The following is a 19,131-nucleotide window of genomic DNA, read 5'->3' as shown; positions in this document are numbered from 1 at the left end:
CCCCCCCCCCCCCCCCCCCCCCCCCCCCCAAAAAAAAAAGTTTGTTTTTAAAAGATTTTCAACTTCAAATTTTTATTTTTTCACCCCCGACCTCCCCACCCACCAGGCCCCCCAAAAATAATTGAAGTTTGTTTTTAAGAAATATTTTCAATTTCGAAAATTATTTTGTACTCTCTAGTAAAAATAAAAGATATTTTCTCAAAAACATTTTTTTATTCATAAATCAAACACTAAAAAAATTTTTGCGGAAATATTTTCTACTCACCAACCAAACATGAGAAAATAAGTCAAAAATCTACTTGTCATGGAAAATGTTTTCCTTCATACCAAACACACCCTATAATTTTTTTTCTTTACTATATGATTTATTTATTCAGCTTTCCTCCGTAATTAATTAGTGGAGATGATTTTACTTTGGAATGAAAGGATTCTAAAATAATTTGGCACACACCAAATATTCTTACTAATTTTGGTCTCTTCGTTCCATGTGTAGGTAGGTAATTTAAGAGGAATGTTGATGAAATGTCCCTGAATTATGAATATGAAATTTTGTAACTGTTTAGGTCATGTCATATTTGGTAATACACTCGATGAAATGACTGAATTATGAATATTGTTGAGATTCTTCGTCATTGTAAATTTACCAAATGCAATCATTTGTTGAAAGAAAACATAACTCCCAAATGATGTTTGTCTCTAAAATAGAACAAGATCATAACTAGGAGTAAGAAAGTCCGTTGAGATGATAAACAACTGCCTCACAAATCTCCAAAAATGGGCTAGTAAGCTACAAAAATGTAGAAGCAAGGGGTGATTACCAAACCACACGGTATTCAATAAGCAAACTCTTAACACAAAGCTTAGAGTATAAAATACATTTACTTCTGCTACTCCAACCGAACTTCCACAACTACAACATGTAAAAACCAGTCCAACCTAACAGTGCACAATTTAAATATCTCATAGCTCAATAACAACTCTCCAACAATTACAGATCAATAGTACATCAGATCAAGTCATCAATCACTAATTCCACAGAAAGGCACTCACAAGTTCACAAATGATATAGATATGTAGTGCAATGAAATGTGTATAATGCATGTCTTACCTAATGATACACACATGTTGTCTCTCAGTTCGGGATCCATGGATGACATATTTTTCCATGCATCCATTGCGACATGCAAGACGACACTCGATAATAGAATTCACCGTACGACATGTCCCTCAAATTATAATTGTCACGACCCAATTTTTCAGTTCATGATGGCACCTATTATATCCCACCAGTAGGTAAACCTAACCCTTTGCTCAGACCCATAAGCAACGAGCTACCAAGAAAAAGCCAACAAATTAAAAGCGTAAAGATTATATCAAGCGAAAAAAGATAATCAACGGAAATCAATATAGAAACCATCCAAAAACCTGGCATCAGTTAGTAGTTGAGAATTTAATCCAACCTAAGAGTGCAAGACTTTTACAAATACAAGATAAGCACAGATTGTCTTTGAATAGAACATAAAGATTAAGCCTAGCCAAAAATAGATGGAAACTCACAACTCCGGACGCTAGGATATCACCCAAGTCTCCAAAAACTCTAAGCTGCTCCGCACGACTCCAATCAACAGTTATAACTCAAACTAAGATTTGTAGGGGGCAGAAGTGTAGTATGAGTAAAAACACGGTATATAGTAGACAACGTCCGACTAAGCTAAAAGAATAACACAAGCATAAACAACAAGTATAATAGGAAAAACATAAGTAACTAAATAGAAAATACTAAAATAGACCGGAAATGGAGAATAGAAATAGGAAACTTATTTTTTAGTTTCTTCTATTTTCTTAAATTATTATTTAATTACCTTTATTATGTTGATTCCTAAAATATATGAGAAGAAAGAAATTAACGATTCCTAAAATAAATGGTAATAGGTATTAGTAAAATTAATGTAGACGTCTAAAATATATGGAAAGAAGAATTAGTAAAAAACTCCTAAAATAAAATACATGCGAAGGGAGGTGAGGAACTAATGTTTAGGTAAACGTAATTTTATTTTATTTTACTACTAAAATAAGGATACTAATTAATCTTGGAACCTAACGTGAATTTGTATGATCCAAGTTATTCCTTCTTGAAATTAAAAATGAATAAAATATTTAAAGACTCCAAGTTAAAATCTACCTTACCTTGCCATATTTAGAATCTTCATAGAATTTTAAAGTCCTAAATATTAGAATAATAATTAAATAACAATTATTTGAGAAAAAAAAATCTATGATTACATTGGTGGGGGTGCGCCTAGCAAGCTAGTAGGGCAATGTCAAGGAAACATTTGAAGGTCCCGATAGCAAGATATCGTGGTGGACCTCCACTCCAAAAAAATTAGTTGATATCGTGTGGATCAATGATCCATACATCGTACATTAAATTAATAAGAAATAGATACTACACTTGATCTTAGCGAAAAAGGCCAAGAAAGGTATGTTTTTCTATATCTTTTTCAACCTCTTTTATATGCAATTTCTTACACAAAATCTCTCTTTACTATTTCAATTATTGTTATCAAATAGTTTATATATCACACTTTACTACTATACTTTTTATAACGATCGAGGTTCAACATCATGACAACAAAAATATTTTGTAGATTCATAGAATTTTTACAAAAGAACCATATTGCATATCAAATGAAATTATCCAAATTTAGGACTATAATTGGTGGGGTGTGCCAGGCAAAAGCAGAAGTGCAACACCAGACACTTGAAGGTCCCAATAGCAAGCTACCGAGATGGACCTACTGTTGGGTTTTAAAAGGTGTGAATGGAAAATGAAGACTTGCGACTTTTATGAAGAATTATGACTTTTATGAAAAGTCGAGACTTTTATGAAGAGTTGTGACTTTTATGAAAAGTTGTGACTTTTATGAAAGGTTGTGACCTTTCCGAAAGATTGTGACTTTTCCAAAGGATTGTGACCTTTCCGGTAAGGTACAATCAGAATCATTTCACACTACCCTTGAATTCGATCGACGATCACTGATCTTCTAAACGAGGTCTGTCAATTGCCGCCTGAAGATGCCTTGTACTCAACAAAGAAATAGTAAGTGCAATATCAGTACACAACCACCGTGTACTGGTAGGATCACACGGCTATCCCACTAAGTACAATATATATAAGTCATCACAACAATATAATCACATGCATATACTGAACATACACAATATTATCAACATTTACGAACAAGTTACAGTTCACATTTCTCAAGATACACAATTATATCAAATCATTGGTCCTCTCATGGCACCCAAATGCAAATGGTTAGCATACCGGAACGTAGTACCAGATTCAATGTTTATGCCGGAATGTGGCAACCGATCCCATCATTATGTCGGAATGTGGCAACCGATCCAAGTTAGTGTGTCGGAATACAACATCCGATCCATTCAACAAGCCACAATCATAATCACAAGTATATTCTTAAGATCATACAATTAAGTCATGATTCATGACATTCATCATTCATCTATCTCATTTACAATTAGTTTAATCAATAATACAACATTCGCATACATACATGTATCATAATGAAGCAAGAACAAACATACATCACACAATCATAGAGTCACAACCATCACCAACCTCAAATAAAGCGTGAAACCCATAAGAAACTTGATTCTTCCCTTTCTGAATTTATTCTGCTTGTTCTTGGTCTACAAACAATCATCACAATACAGAAATCAATAAACAATCACTAATTACCGGGATTACTAACAATTCTAACAACCCTAGATCATACCCATGATCACAAGTATCCAAATTAGGGTTGTTTCCACCATAGATTCTAGATCAAAACCCTCCCGCATCGATAATTACCTATTAGATTACGTTCTACGGATCGAAAAATGGATTCAGGGAGTTAAAATCTTACCTTTAGCCTCGAGAATGGTGGAAAACTGTCAAGAATCGCTTGGGGTTAGTTCCTTAGTTCTCAAAACAAAAAGTGCAGAATAAAGACGTTTTGGGATTTATTTACGACTTTAAGTTGCGTCTAACCCGCCACAACGGCCCTCACCCCGCTACAGCGACACTGCCATACCGACCAAAATCACCGCCAAAGCGGCATGTACGAAATAGTGAGCTATTTTAATAACTCCAAGACCCCCATTTCACAACACACTTTTAACCAACGACGCTAAAAAAATACTGCTCACGCTAAGATTGATTCTGGGGGCTCCACTCACCCGAATTCAATTCCGTAAAATCTTATGGATTCCTTAATGACTTATCTAACTACTCATGTAATTAAAATCATAAATAAATCACCAAATTGTTACCAGATTTCCCTACACCTTAATGACTCCGATTTTGTCCAAATCTGGACTAGGTTGGGAAATTCCAAGTTACTACGAAAAACTTTTTCGACCCAAAATTTTTCCCCGTTGGCTTTTCTATAATGAAGGAACCCGTTCATTACAATAGATACCAATTTACCTATCTTTTGTCCTCGAGTGACAAACTTAGGAAAAAAATAGGCTTAGAAAAGAATGAAGTAGTACCTGATTCGACGAACTATTGGGGATACTTGTCTCGCATGTCCCTCTCGGTTTCCCAAGTAGCTTCCTCAAGTGGATGATGCTTCCATTGAAGTTTCACGGACTTAATCTCCTTGGTCCTCAACTTTCGCACATAACGATCAAGAATTGCAATCGATTCCTCCTTATATTCGAGGTCTTTGTCTAACATGATTGAGTCCCACTTAATGATATAATTGTAACATCTCGCAATTTGAAATAACTAGGAAGAAATTAAGAATTTGAAATAGCCATTTTTGGAAAGAATATAAAAATTTGGAAAATTTGTTAAGTATGTTAAGTTGTGTTTGTGGTCAACTTCAAATGACCATAACTCTTAGTTCAGGATGAGTTAGGTGTGTTTCCATATATTGTAGAAAAGATATTGGAATAATCTTTCCAATGCCATCGAGTTTGCACGATTCCGAGTTCATATGCCCATTGAAAGTTGGGTTGTTCAAATAAGGAAAGTCCAATCCGAATTTTAGAAGGGTGTTTTGGCCTTTTTCTTACCCAATTATTTTAATTAATTTTAGGAGTTTAATTGTGGTATAGTCATAATTATGTCAATTTATAAAAGTTGAAATTCACGCAAGGTCTTGGAGAAAACAGAAAAGAGGATAAAGGAGAAGAGAAATCAAGATTCATCAAGAACGTTCAAGAATCATGTCACGCCCCGAGACTACCCCCGAGACGCGGACACGGGACCTATGACCACAAGTGATCCCAAGCTAACCCTGTTGGCATGATCATGAGCATACTAAAGATAATAAATTGATGCGGAAGCTAAATCATAAATAAAATGAAAAGGATGGGGAATACCCATATACTATAATTGAGATAAATGAAAACTCATGAGTTTAATACAAAGAAAATATTAACTCAATACTAAGCTGAATCTAATTATGTCTGAAAATAGCCTTTAACTGACTAGAAATGTTGCGACATGCCTCAGCTAAGTCTAGCAAAACTGAAACTAAAGGACGGAAAAAATACTGAAAAGAAACTCATGACTATTGTCTGCGGAGAATGAGGACTCACCATTGATTCTACTGAACTGGAGATTGGGAACCGATCTAAGCGTGATCTGGATGCTGAGAACCTGAACATACATAGCGCATGTATGCTTCAGTACTTGAAATGTACTGAGCATGCAGGATATAGTAAAGATGAAATAACATATAATTGAACAAAGCAATAAAGCAATGAAATAATCTAAGCATGATATATATACTGAATACTGAGCTAAATGAATGCATTGACCAATTCATAACATGCTGAGATTGAATACTAAATATACTGATACATCGTCAATGCAATAGAATCTGACTGAATTGTGGGAGCTACTAATAACTGACATAAAACCACATGAACTAAATGTGGAGTCTTATGTATACTCACAATCGAGAGGACCGAATACACCCGGCCAAAGGTATAGAGGCATGCTAGCGTGATCACTAAAATGATGCCCACATAGGGGACTTACACCTACGTGGCTTGTAGTTCTGGGGCTATATGGGTACACTGAACCCTAGTCCAACTCGATATTATGATATTCCCAATAAATTAAGTGATTAACACATTATGACAGAATTTCTGTAATACTGGATAGCTCAAAACTAAACATGCAAAACAGAGAATGCAACAACTAATTTGATAATGATGCATTCATAAACTGAGGCATGTATAAATGAATACTGAAATACTTGACCTAGTATGTTTAATTCAAGAACTAAAGAAATACATAGCTAGGGTTCTGAAATTCATGCAATAAACTGAGCAATAACATGATAATCTGATTTGGAACATTTAAATAACTAATTCATGATGATCTGTTGAAATTCTAGAAACTCTAGGTCTGTTCATAATCATGGAATCAAGAACTTGATTGAATTCTAGGGACCTAATGGGCGAAAGGAACCCACTAGTGAAATCCCACATATCTGGTGGCGAATTTCAAGGAGAAATCCTTTGATTTCTGGGCTGGAACAGAAGAAAACTTGCTGCATTCTTGGAGTTAGGGCTGGTCGCCTCTTTCTTTTCTTACACTTCTAATTTTCTAAGTTATGAAGAATGATTTAACTTAGGTAAGTTATAGTTATGTTTCTAGGCTTAAACTGACTAAAACATCATGATTTAGGGTCTGAACGACATATCTTAGAGGTCCAACGAAATAGGAAAAGACCAAAAGACCCCTGAGTTAACTGCTGTCGCAGTGACCGACGGATTGGATCTACGGGCCGTAGGTCAATCTACGATCTGTAGATTGGAGTCGTAGGTCGAGTCTGCTCGACAAGGCTTCACTAAAATGAGCATAACATTTTACTCGGAGGTCAGATTTTAGCGAACTCAGTGGCGTTGGAAAGAGTATTCAATTATCTATTATATAATAGGTCATGGGACACATAATTAATTTTGTGATAAGAGTTATGACCATTTGAAGTTGACCCAATCAATAAATTTCCTCTAACTGGCTACTGACCATCATCTACGGTTAGACTTACGGACCGTACATCAGACGACTGTCTGTGCTAGTCGACCCTAGTTCATTTCAGAGGCTGGGTAAAAGAGTCTTGATCCACAGACTATGGTCTGAACTACAGACTGTGGGTCTGTCTGTCGGTCGAGACTTAGCCAATTTTTTGAGCTGGGTTCGTGGAGGGGTTGGAGTGGTGAACCACGGACCACCAGCATGGGCCATGGTCTGACCTACGGTCCATGGATGGCAACCATGGGTTGCATCTGCAACTTCTCAAAATCTGCATTTTGGTGTATCTAGGATACAGTGTGTTACATTAGCTCTCCCTTGAGAACATTCGTCCTTGAATGAAGACTAAACTAGCTGAAATAGAGGGAAACGGCTGCAATCCCTACCACTAAATACTAAGAACTGAATTTCTGACTGAACTAAGTTCCAAGAACATGCAAATACGCTGAAAATGCAAGTACAAACTGAAGGAACATGATTCAAAGATTAAATTTACGCATGAATGACTGAAAAACTGAAGAGGAACTATTACCTCACGTTGGAGTTAAATCAGAAGGAAAGAGGTGAGGATACTTGGCTTTCATGGCCGTTTCTGCTTCCCAAGTGGCTCCCTCTACGGACTGACTCCTCCACCAAATCTTGACTGAAGCGGCTTCTATGTTTCTCAACCTTCTAACTTGACGATCAAGAATCTCAACTAGTACATCCTCATAAGAAAGGATATATTATACATCCACAGTCTCTAATGGTACTACGGATGCTGGATCACCCACACACTTCTTCAAAAAATAAATGTGAAAGACTGGATGCACTGCTGCTAAATCTGCTGGCAACTCTAACTCATAATCCACTTTACCAATCTTTTCAAGATCCTATAAGGGCCTACATATATGGGACTGAGCTTCTCTTTCTTGCCAAATCTCATCACCCCCTTCATAGGTGACACTTTCAGGAAAACCCAATCATCAACTTGGAACTCTAGTTCCCTTCTTGTCACATCTGCATAAGACTTCTGGCGACTCTATGCAGTCTTAAGTCTATCTCTAATGAGTTGCACTTTCTCCATAGCATCAAGGAATGAATCTGGTCCTATCAAGGCTGCTTCACCTACTTCAAACCAACCAACTAGAGATCTACATCTACGCCCATACAATGCCTCATAAGGGGCCATCTTTATACTGGAGTGGTAACTATTGTTGTAGGCAAACTTAATAAGAGGAAGGTGATCGTCCCAACTACCCTTAAAGTCAATCACACAAGCTCTCAACATGTCCTCTAAGGTATGAACGCTCTGCCTGACCATCCATTTGTGGATGAGATGCTATGCTAAGGTTAACCTAGTACCAAGACCCTTCTGAAATAATTTCCAGAAATAAGAAGTAAATTGAGGACCTCTATTTGAGATGATAGACAAAGGAACCCCATGCAACCTTACAATCTCATTAATGTAAGGCTTGGCGTAATCCTCCACCGAATCTATAGTCTTGACCGCCAAAAAGTGAGAAGACTTAGTAACCCTATCAACAATCCACCAAATGAAGTCATACTGTCTGCGAGTATGAGCTAAACATGTGATGAAGTCCATGTTGATCAGTTCCCACTTCCAAGTGGGAATGCCAATCTCTTAAGTCCTGCCTCCTGGTTTATGATGTTCTACCTTGACTTGCTGGCAATTGGGGTACCTAGCCACAATGTCTGCTATATCTCTTTTCATACCATTCCACCAATAGACTTCCCGCAGATTGCGGTACATCTTAGTGGCACCTGGATGGATAGAATATCTGGAGTTATGGGCCTCTACAAGAATATGTTGTCTCAACTCTCCCACATTAAGAACACATAATCGACCTTGGTAGCAAAGTACACCATCTCCCCATTGGAAAACCTCCACTCTGTGATTGTGTACTGCACCCTTAAGCTCAAGTAAGATTGGATCACTGTCTTGCTTTTCCTTAACCTCTACTACCAAAGAAGATTTTGCCCCATTTTGAACCGTTACACCACCATATGATATGCTAATAAGACGAACTCCTAGGCGAGCAAGTCTATGAACATCCTTTGCTAGCTCTCTTCTTTCTTCCTCAACATGTGATACAATACCCATGGATAATCTACTACTACATTTGCCTTACCCGAATGGTAATGCACGCTCATATCATAATCTTTGAGGAACTCAAGCCACCTTCGCTGGCGAAGATTCAACTCTTTCTGAGTGAATACATATTGGAGGCTCTTATGGTCATTGAACACATCTACATGAACACCATACAAGTAGTGTCTCCAAATCTTGAGTGCAAACACCACTGCTGCAAGCTCAAGGCCATGAGTTGGATAGTTCTTCTCATGTACCTTAAGTTGTCTAGAAGCATAAGCTATAACCTTACCTCGATGCATCAACACACAACCTAGGCCGACCCTGGATGCATCACAATAGATCACATAGCCATCTAAACCCTCTGGTAGAGTCAAGATAGGAGTTGTAGTCAACCTAGTTTTCAATTTTACGAAGCTTTTCTCACAATCATCTAACCATAGAAACTTGACCATCTTCTGAGTCAACCTAGACAATGGTGAGGCTATGGATGAAAATCCTTCCACGAACTGTCTGTAATAGCCCGCTAGACCCAAGAAACTTCTGGTATATGTAGCAGAGGTAGGTATGGGCCATTGTTTCACTGCTTCTATCTTCTGAGAATCTACTCGAATTCCTTCACTAGACACATAATGCCCAAGGAAGGCAACTGATTGTAACCAAAACTCGCCCTTGTTAAATTTTACAAATAACTGGTGATCTTTGAGAGTTTGCAGAACAACTCTCAAATGACTCATATGTTCTTCCTCATTCTTAGAGTAAATGAGAATATCATCAATAAAGACAATAACGGACAAGTCTAAGTACTGCTTGAACACTCTGTTCATCAAATACATGAAAGCTGCAGGAGCATTGGTTAGTCCAAATGACATAACTACAAATTTGTAATAAACATACAAAGTTCTGAAGGTTGTCTTTGGAATATTACTATCTCTGACTCTAAGCTGATGATAACCTGATCTAAGATCTATCTTTGAGAAATGACTAGCACCCTGAAATTGGTTAAACAAGTCATCAATCATGGGGATGGGATACTCATTCTAGATTTTGACTTTGTTCAACTGCCTATAGTCAATGCACATTCTGAGAAAACCATCTTTCTTCTTTACGAACAACATTGGTGCACCCCATGGCGAAATACTAGGTCTGATGAAGCCTCTATCTAGGTCTTTAAACTGCTCTTTCAATTTTTTAAGCTCAGCTAGAGCCATTTTGTAAGGAGGAATAGAGATAGGCTGGGTATCTGGAAAGATATCAATTCCAAATTCGATTTCCCTTTCGGGAGGAACTCCGAGAAGATCATCTGGAAACAGTTCTGGAACTCACTGACTACAGGGACTGACTCAAGAGTTGGGGATTCTGAACTGGAATCCTTAACCCGAACTAGAAGATAGAGACAACCTTTAGAGATCATCTTTCTGGCCTTAAGGTAAGAAATGAATCGACCCATAAGCGTTAAGCTACTACCCTTCCATTCTAGGATTGGTTCGTCTGGAAACTGAAAACAAACAATCCTAGTTCTATAATGGACTGAGGCATAATAGGAATCTAACCAATCCATGCCTAGAATGACATCGAAGTGTACTATTTCTAACTCTACAAAATCTGTTGAGGTGACTTTCTGAGAGTCTGTGACAGAGCAATTTCTATATACCCGTCTAGCTATAACTGGGTCACCAACTGGAGTAGAGACTGAGAAGGGTTCTGGGAGAGTTTCTGGACTAACACTGAATTGGACTGCTATGCAAGGAGTTAGGAAAGATAACGTAGCCCTTGAATCTTTCCACTGAGTGTACCATATGTGAGCCACATCCTTAAGTTGGTAGGATGCCAACTTTACCAGTCACTTGCATCACTCCAAAGATTTTCTTAACCTCATCAATGAAATTTTATGGGTCTTCACCAATTTATGACCCTAAAACTCAGGCGGATTCATCCTTAAAAAACTCTCAAACTCTAGCTGCCAAGTATCCACCATTTCTATTAGTAGGAACTGGAACCTGCTGATTGTTCTTGTTAGTCATACTCTGAGCCACTAGTTGGATCGCATTCTGAAACTTTTCATTCTTAACCTTATGGTCTGGGACTAGAGAAATTGTGTTAGCATTCCTGGCGTTAGCTCTAAGGGGAGGCATGATCTTAAGTGCATAATGACAGATTAGAAATGAGATCATACCAACGAACGATAAGAATAACAAAGAGTGTGAAGTTTTCCTAAAACACCTCGTAGTCTCCCTCTCATTAGATATAATGCACTTCACACCCATAAAAAAGACTCTATTAGTGTGGCTTTTCAGACATCCTAGGACATTTAAACCTAATGCTCTGATACCAAGTTTGTCACGCCCGAGACTATCCCTGAGACGCGGACACCAGACCTAGGACCACAAGTAATACCAAGATAACCCTACTGGCATGATCATGAGCATACTAAAGATAATAAACTGATGCGGAAGCTAAATCATAAATAAAATGATAAGGATGGGGATTACCCATATACTATAACTGAGATAAATGAAAAATGATGAGTTTAATACAAATAAGATATTAACTCAACACTAAGCTGAATTTAACTATGTCTGAAAATAGCCTCTAACTGACCAAAAATGTTAGGACAGGCCCTAGCTAAGTCTAGCAAAATTGAAACTAAAGGACTAAAAAAATACTGAAAAGAAACTCATGGCTATTATCCTCGGAGAATGAGGACTCACTATTTATTCTATTGAACTGGAGATCGGGAACCGATCTAAGCGTGATCTGGATGCTGAGAACTTGAACCTACATCACGAAAAGATGTAGCGCATGTATGTGTTAGTACTTGAAAGGTACTGAGCATGCAGGATAGAGTAACACTAAAATAACATATAACTGAACAAAGCAATAAAGCAATGAAATAATCTGAACATGATATATTTACTGAATGCTGAACTAACTGAATCCAATGATCAATTCATAACATGCTGAGATTGAATACTGAATATACAGATACATAGTCAATGCAATAGAATCTGACTAAACAGTTGGAGCTACTATGAGCGACATAAAACCACCTGAGCTAATTGTGGAATCTGATGTATACTCCCCATCGAGAAGACCCAATACACCCGGCCAAAGGTGTAGAAGCATGCTGGCGTGATTACTAAAATGATGCCCACAAAGGAGACTTACACCTACGTGGCTCGTAGTTCTGGGACTATATGGGTACGCTGAACCCTAGTCCAACTCGGTATTATGCTACTCACAATAGATTAAGTGATTAACACATTATGACAGAATTTCTGTAATACTGGATAGCTCAAAACTGAACATGCAAAACTGAGAATGCAACAATTAATCTGATAATGATGCATTTATAAACTGAGGCATGTATAACTGAATATTAAAATATCTGACCTAGCATGTGTAATTCAAGAACTAAAGAAATACATAGCTAGGGTTCTGAAATTCATGCAATAAACTGAGCAATAACATGATAATCTGATTTGGAACATTTAAATAACTAATTCATGATGATCTGTTGAAATTCTAGAAATCCTAGGTCTGTTCATAATCATGGAATCAAGAACCTGACTGAATTCTAGGGACCTAATAGGCGAAAGGAACCCACTAGTGAAATTCAACATACCTAGTGACGAATTTCACGGAGAAATCCTTTGATTTATGAGTTGGAACTAAAGAAAACTTGTTGCGTTCTTGGAGTTAGGGTTGGTTGCCTCTTTCTCTTCTTAAGCTTCTATTTTCTAAGTTATGATGAATGATTTGACTTAGGTAAGTTCTAGTTATGTTTCTTGGCATAAACTGACTAAAACTTCATGATTTAGGGTCTAAACGACGTATCTTAGGGGTCCAACGAAATAGGAAAAGACCAAAAGACCCATGACTTAACTGCTGTCGGAGTGACCTACGGATTGGACCTACGGTCCGTAGATTGGAGTCGTAGATCGAGTCTGCTCAAGAAGGCTTCACTAAAGCGAGCATAACCTTTTACTCGGAGGTCAGATTTTAGGAAACTTGGTGGCATTGGCAAGAAGATTCAATTATCTATCATATCATAGGTTATAGGACACATAATTCATTTTATGCTATGAGTTATGACCATTTCAAGTCGACCAAATCAACAATTTTCCTCTAACTGGCTGCTGACCCTCATCTATGGTCAGACCTACGGATCGTGCATCGAACAATGGTTCGTGCTGGTCGACCGTAGTTCGTGTCAGAGGCTTGGTAAAAGAGTCTTGATCCACTGACAAAGACCACGGACCGTGGTCTGACCTACGGACCGTGGGTCAAGATTTAGCCAATTTTCTGAGCTGGGTTTGGGGAGGGGTTGCAGTGGTGAACCACGGGCCACCAGCACGGGCCATGGTCTAACCTACGATCCATGGATGGCAACCGTGGGTTGCACCTGCAACCTCTCAAACTCTGCATTTTGGTCTATTTAGGATATAGGGTGTTACAAATCGCTTGTGGATTTCATCAAGGGTGATCCCTACAAGGTATGTTAGATCACATAGCGTTGGGTTAGTTCACCCACGCGCCAATCATGATTCAATTCAGCAATGTATATTAGATTTTAAAGTAAATCCTTTGAGTTCTTGATGAAATTCGTTTGAATTCTTGTGGGTTGTGTTGTTGGAGTAATCTTGAGCTTGATTCATGTTTTCGGGTGAAATTTCGAGTTGAATCTAGTATATGTTGAGGATATAATCATTTCTAAGTGTTTGGGGGAAGAACTAAGTTGATTGAGAGGGTTTAGAGTTGAAAAACGAAGAAGAAAAGTCTGGGAGCACCTGGGGAGGAAACTAGCGCGTCGCCTCTCTCAGAGCCCCAAAAAGGGGTCTCTAAATGTTGGGCTTTAGGGCACCACGCCAGCCAGAGCGCCCCAACTTGGTCTGTGAATTTCAAGGGCTGGCATCCCGCGCCTCTTAGAGCTCCAGGGACTCTAGTTCTTCCCATTTCTTTCCAATCTTTCTGTACTAGTTCCTTAGCATTGTACCTATGTTTTGTTGTAAATACCAACACTCTAAGGTACGTCTAAACATCATGAAATCATCTATAAATATGAGATCATGAACCTTGATTTCATAATTCAATTCAAGGAAGGCTAAGAGTCAAGTCTAGAAGTTAAGAATCAAGTCAAAATAAGTTCATAAAGTTTTCAAAAGTCTTTCACAAATGTTTTAACTTTGTTTTAAGACTTAAGTTTTGAGTTAAGCAAAGAGTAAATATTTGAGTTCATTTCTTCAAAAGTTATAAGGAAACTAAGTATTCCCAAGAGTTAAAATATTTTTCAACATTTGAGCAAGAAATGGAAACACCGATTTCCAAGAGAGCTTTTAAGATAAGTTTTGAGTAATTATCTCAAACCAAAGAAAGACTTTTTTTAAAAAAACATATGAGCTAAGTACATTTTGGGAGTAGTATTGAGCACTGATATGGGGACGCGAGTTCAGATAACTCAAGTCTCCATAAACCATGTAGCCATCATGGTAGTAAAGGATCATACTTTTTAGATGAATCCTTAAGTGCTTTTTAGCATAGACTAGTGGATGCACTTAGTTAAGGAGTCACATATGACGGCAAAGTATAGCACAGTTCTGGCAGTGTGGGCAAGACAGTGTATCACCACTTAGGCTCATAGTGGTGGTTGTCAGTTAGAGAATCTCCCACAGAAACTATATTACTTTATTATATGAGTAAAGTTGAGTTTGTTATTGCATTATCTTTAACGAACTAAGTTGCTTTCTACTGTTTTAAAAGATTTCTGTATATTGCATGTGTTTTACTGCTTTATATTGAGTTAAGTTATTCAGGAGTTCATTAAAGCCAAGGTAGGTGTTCCTTCCAAACCCTTTTCAAGCCTATGTTATGTTTAGCATTCCAACTCCATACTCGTACATTCAATGTATTGATGCCAATTTGCCTGCATCGTCTTATGATGCAGACACAAGTAACCAGGATCAACATCTAGCGCTGATCAGGTTGATTACTCAGAGTAAGTTGGTGAGCCTCCTTGCTTTTCGGTGGGCTCCTTTTTACATTACTTTCTAGTTTTCAGTTGTTAGGATGATTGGGAGTCCTGTCTTGAAATCCCTCTTTGTTTTAGAGGCTTCATAGACATATAGTTATAGTTCTTTAGTCTTATTCATTTCAGTTGTAAATGCTTAAGACTTGAGCTGGCATTTTGGCTAAGATATTATTCTTAAGTTATTGCATGAGTTTTATTTCTTATGTTTTAGTCTTCCAGTGAGTAAATAAGCCAGGCCAAGGGTTCTCTTGGGGCCAGCAATGGTTTTCGAGTGCCAGTCCCGCCCAGGGTGTAGGCTCTGGGCCTAACAAAGTTGGTGTCAGAGCACAAAGTTCAAGAGCCCTAGGGAGTCTATGAAGTCATGTCTGTAGAGTCTTAGTTATCGGTGTTAAGCGCGTCACATCTATAATTAGGAGGCTACAACTCTTAGGAAAATATTCTCACTTCTTGCATACTCATTTCATGCGTTAGAGTTGAGCTCTAAAGAGTTTCTTTCTAATTCGTGCCTGCATGTGTTTTCAGTTAATCATGCCTCCACGAAGAGCTATCAAAGGTTGTCCTACTATGTTGAGGAGTAAGGGGTACCCAATGCGCCTGAAGTGCAACCCCAAGGAGAAGTTACCAATGGTGAGTTTTGTGAGGGTATCCGGATGATGAGACAAGTTGTGACCAACTAAGATGGGCAACAAAGAGGAGCTAGATATAAAGTGACTGATACTTCGAGGATCTAAGAGTTCTTAAGAATGAATCCTCCAAGTTTCACTGGTTCGAGAACTACTGATGATCCAGAGAACTTTATTGAGAAACTGTTAAAGGCATTTGATTTTATGCTCATTGTCGATACTGAGCTATTTGAACTGGCTATATATCAATTGAAGGATGTTGTTAGGACTTGGTTTGACCAGTGGAAGAAGGGTAGAGATGGAGAAGCACCACCTGTGAGTTGGGCATGTTCTTAGGAGGCCTTCTTGGGATGTTTCTTTCCCCGAGAACTGAAAGATGCCAAGGTACGAGAGTTTCTCACTCTTAAGTAGGATACATTAAGTGTTCATGAGTATGGGTTGAAGTTCACCCAACTATCCTGTTATGCTCCGGAGATGGTTGCGAATATGAGAAGTAGGATGAGTCTTTTTGTTGTTGGGTTGTCCCATCTGTCAAGCAAAAAGGGCAGAGAAGCTATGCTATTTTAGCAAACGATTGCATACCATGATTACATCAATTCTTGACAAACTTTACTTATAGGGAATTTCCACAAGCACATTATCCGTTATTGGCAAAGTGGACAATTGAGTCACAAAAGAGGGTATCATTGCATTCTCAGTTCATTCAGATTTGCAAAATAAGCTTGATTAAAGGAAAAAGAGTAGTAGAGCAAAATCCAAGTGAGATCTTATACATCTTGATACCTAAAAGAAGACCGTCCATGTCAAAGATTACATGAGTGATTGAGCCTTTTCTTGCACATGAAGTATCATTGATGCCTTCATTCGCCATATTTGAACAACTTTTAGCTTCTCGTTCCTCCTTTCTTCCTCTTCCCTGCTACTGTTGCTATCAATCCAATTGTACAAGCAGCAAAGCCGGAGGAGAGAGAGAGTGTAGAGGAGGAGGAAGCTTTCTGAGTTCCACCGTTAAAGTTAACGGATAAGTGTTAGGACCAAAATATCACATTATACATATATCATGGGTTGTTTTGTTAATTAATCTTGTATATCACGTTTGATTTAGAAATAGGATAAAATTTATTTATGTATTAATTTTATAGAATGTTTGCTTGGTAGATTTTTAAATATTGTATAAAAGTTATTCATTTATTAATTTTATACGTTGTTTGGTTGTGTTTTTTGTAATCCTACATAATTAATACTTAGATAACTTATGAGGGAATCTATGTATAATTTATGCGGGATAAAAGGTGGAATAAGTTATGTGGGGTCATTTGGCTTGAAGACAAGTCATGTTGGGATTAGTTATGTCTGGATAAGTTATGCTGGAATTACTTATGCTGAAATTATTTATTATTGGTTGTTTGGTTTGTCATGTCCAAATAATATGTATGACATTCTTTCTAAGAATAAGTTGTTTGTTTTACAAAAATGCACTCCATTTTATTTAGTTTTTTATACTTTCTTTGCCAGTTTTAGTTATTCACTCTTAAAAATAAAATTTTCATCTCATTTAGCTAAAATATTTTTGTGTGTGCATTGTCATAATTATGCCGGATGTTTTTAAATAAAAAACATTCATTTTATTTATCTTAAAAATAAAATTTCACTATTAATGTCACTTAATTTAAACACACATCAATCATATTATTGTAAAATATTAAAGTTATCTTCAATTTAATTGATGTATAAAATATAAATTTTTAAGTGATTAAATGACTAGTTAATTAAAAATATGTAACTCAATAGTGGAGTGAACATTTTAAGAGAAATAGAAATATAAATAAACATAAGAATTATTCAAATAAATTCAACATCTGATATATTCATAAAAAAAAAATTATATAACGTAATTTTTAATGAAAAAATATATAATCATAAAAATAAAGAGTAGTAAAGGTTGTGAATGTCATCATAAGTTGTATTGAAGATACATATTACTATGGAAAACAAAATTTTGTGTGGGGTGTGAAGGTCAAGCAGGTATCTTGGATGGTCCAGAGGATTTTGAAGGTTCATAAATATCTCCAAGAAGCTGGCTATAGTGAACAGGATATGATTAACAAGGATAAATATTCTATAAATGAGGTCTATAAGCAGATGAGGGGCAGTATGGAGAAAGTGGAATGGAGGAAGCTGGTATGGGCAAACCTTGGAGCTCCTAAATGGTTGTTTATACTGTATATTGCACTGAATAGGACGCTACTAACTAAAGGAAGGTTGGCGCAATGGGGTTTAACAGAAGAAGTAACATGTTCACTCTGTCAAACAGATGATGAAGATATTGATCATTTATTCTTCAAATGGTCTTATGCTGAAAAGGTATGGAGTAAACTATTGGGGTGGCAAGGTATACAGAGACAAATTATGAACTGGTAGGAAGAAGTTCGATGGGCAGTGAGGAACATGAAAGGGAAAATTAGTACGATGAAGGTATACCAGGAGCATTATACTGGTTGTGGAGAGAAAGAAATGGTAGACTATTTCAAAAGAAGCAAAGGACACCGGAAAGTATTGTTCAACAAGTCATACAAAAGGTTCATGCAAGGGGATCCCGACAACCTAGATTAGCTAGTAGGCTGCAAGAACTCAATGTATATCCCTGAATTATAAGAGTATTAAGTAGATAGGGATGGTTTATGTTTGTGCTTCAGCAAGACTTGGGCTTGCATGTCCAAGTCGGCTGGTTTTTTTCTATTAAGCTCTTTGGTAAATAAAATAATTGTACTTACCAAAAAAAGAACATACATATATGCAAAAAGTGATGTATAAAAGAGAGTTTAAGGAGGTACTTTTGTTATTATGCATTTTTAATATTCCATCACAGGTTGAGATAACTTATTCCAGTCATAATTATTAATCTTGAGATAAGTTATTTCATACTTTGTAACGAAACCAAGAATTGGAGGTACTAAAAACTTATTCCAAGATTATATTTTCTTATCCAATACATCAAATGACTCCTAAGCGATATATTTATATAGCTTGTATATATATATATATATATATATAAAGGATCAAAATAATTCAACCCTCATACATTAAGGATCATTTTGATCATTTTCTTGCCTTTCCTCCATATAATTTTGTGTCTTTTTCTCTTTTATCCTTCCTAGAATCTAGGATAGAGTTTTTGGCATAAAGACATTGTCAACTGTATCTAAAACTTAATCTACATCATTAAACATTTATATTGAACAAGAACATTCTACAAAAATTAATCGAGGAGATTGGTATGACAACAAGTAAAAGAATGTATGATGTCAGTGTCATCATGTTCTTCTAC

The 19,131-nt window shown here is 37.0% G+C and overlaps 1 protein-coding gene and 1 non-coding gene across 3 annotated transcripts in view; one reads left to right on the top strand and one right to left on the bottom strand.

Annotated features, from left to right (window-relative positions):
- Nucleotides 1–19,131, top strand: part of LOC125876926 (pre-mRNA-processing protein 40A-like) — a 1,068,087-nt gene that overhangs the window by 516,493 nt on the left and 532,463 nt on the right. The window lies entirely within an intron of this gene.
- On the bottom strand, nt 2,289–2,484 carry LOC125878085 (U2 spliceosomal RNA). The gene has a single exon (XR_007447704.1). It is a non-coding gene; the product is annotated as a U2 spliceosomal RNA (small nuclear RNA).

Source organism: Solanum stenotomum, chromosome 9 (genome assembly GCF_019186545.1).
Source record: "Solanum stenotomum isolate F172 chromosome 9, ASM1918654v1, whole genome shotgun sequence".
NCBI classification, from domain to species: Eukaryota; Viridiplantae; Streptophyta; class Magnoliopsida; order Solanales; family Solanaceae; genus Solanum; species Solanum stenotomum.
The sequence above is the reverse complement of the archived record's forward strand: the minus strand, read 5'-3'. Positions and strand labels throughout refer to the sequence as shown.